This window comes from Penaeus monodon, chromosome 20 (assembly GCF_015228065.2).
Source record: "Penaeus monodon isolate SGIC_2016 chromosome 20, NSTDA_Pmon_1, whole genome shotgun sequence".
Classification (NCBI taxonomy): Eukaryota; Metazoa; Arthropoda; class Malacostraca; order Decapoda; family Penaeidae; genus Penaeus; species Penaeus monodon.
The window spans coordinates 20,280,156-20,281,967 of record NC_051405.1 but is presented as its reverse complement, the minus strand read 5'-3'; the positions used below and the strand labels follow the sequence as shown (position 1 = coordinate 20,281,967).

The window sequence follows — 1,812 nt, the reverse complement described above, 5'->3', positions numbered from 1 at the left end:
TATAAGGGTAGGTATCTGCATCATCTAAATATGTAGAATCAAATCCCCGTAAATGACAAGAGTCTGTGGCATTGAAACCTGAAAATAACGCTGCCAAAAAAAAAATCACACTTTAGTATATTATTGCTACATCCTCCTACTAATAAAAACTTGAAATCAATCTCAGAAATCTCTGAATCAAAGAAGACTTAAACGTAAAATAAGATTAAAAAAAGAGAGAGAGAAAAAAAAGTAAAGGAATAGGCAGAGAAACCAGAGTTGCCATTCAAGCGAAGAAAGCGCTAACTTGGCAACACTGGCGGAGGAGGAACCCATGTAAACATTGGAGATTGTTTTCCACCAATGTCAAATTTATGACGTTTTTCTCATGATTTCGAGGATCTGCTGGTGTTTTGGGTGCTGGAAGGTGGACGAGGGTGTTGGTAAGAGAAGAAATGTCAACTTTTGTTAAGTGTCTTGGTGCGAATTCTGCAAATGAGTGAAATTAATTGGTCAGCAAAGGACAATGGGTTCGGTTCGTGTGGCCTACTTTTTGTAATGACTTTGAACGATGGTCTAAGTTATCTTCAGTGAAAGAAATGCATAAACAGGGTGAATATTTTCAAGACACCTGCCGTAGTTTTCAAAACTTGACTCTTCTCTTAATGATATTGACTGTATTCTGGCCAACTCCCCTGCAAACCTCATGTGATTATGTGAAGGACTCTAATGGCACACTTTTAAACATTTGCTGCAGCCTCTGTGCTTCATTGTGGTGGGGGGGGGGGTGTTAGCCATGTGGCAAATGATGAGGCCATGCCAATCAGCAGAAGGCCAGAGGCAGACATGATATATACAATAGATGGATAAGAATAGTGTAAAAAAAGCTATTAGAAAAAATTATAACTTAATTCATAGATCAGTGATGTAAACACGTGGGCCGAATGTGGCCTGCCACACTACTATTTGCGGCCTTTGGCATGTTTGCTATCTTACAGTCAGCTGTTTTACATGATTAATTAAGCCAGTTCTTCCTCTCCTAAGATTATAATTTACAATCTTAGTTTTTTTTCTGTTATTGTCTTTTTGTAATGAATGAAATAGCCTTCTACACTTTTTGTCAACCATTTGTCTGCCATAGATAGTGGCCATAGGGTAGTGAGGTGACCCTCTCAGTTAGGCAAAATTCCACCTACCTGTGCCTGAGGTATGCTATAATGTCACTTGCTCATCACTACAAATTGTATTATCATGCAACATACTGTTTAAAGTTTTATGTTATACTCTTAGGCCTAATATCTAGGGAAAAGCTGCATCTTGCTTTGATGTTTATTGTACAGATGTAGTAGTCCATAGATACCACAGATATGTAGTCCGTGGATACCGCTGTAATGATGATATCAGTGATGATTATAATGGTGCAGTGTTCAGTGATTGATGTGGCTTCCATACATTTTGAAACTCTGGCTAAGGCTAGCAAAACTCCATATATTCTAACCAGAGAGAGCTTGTTCACCCCCCTTAAATATACAGAATCCCTCATGTCTTGGGACAGGGAACAGTCAAGTCAGTATAGTAGAGTAACCGTTTGGGAGCAGTTTGATTGAAAAAGGATGAAATAAGTAAACACAAGAGATAGCATAAAGCATCTCTTTTTCTTTTTGTCTGTATCCTTAAATACTGTACTGTATCAGAATTATCTTGCTGGTGCTGGAAAGGCATGTGTACATGTATGTTACATTTTTTTTACACATAATCACCAAGAAGTTGATTACTAAACCTATTGCCTTATTCATTTACAACCACTCCTTGAATTTAGGTGGGAATTTAATT

At 37.8% G+C, this 1,812-nt stretch overlaps 1 protein-coding gene across 1 annotated transcript in view; it reads left to right on the top strand.

Moving 5' to 3' along the window:
* The first annotated feature begins 270 nt into the window (after nucleotides 1-270).
* LOC119585689 (vesicle transport through interaction with t-SNAREs homolog 1B-like) overlaps nucleotides 271-1,812 on the top strand; it is a 4,317-nt gene continuing 2,775 nt past the window's right edge. Inside the window, exon 1 of the mRNA XM_037934362.1 lies at nucleotides 271-422. The gene's annotated coding sequence lies outside the window, so the exon portion shown is untranslated. The remainder of the gene's footprint in view (nucleotides 423-1,812) is intronic.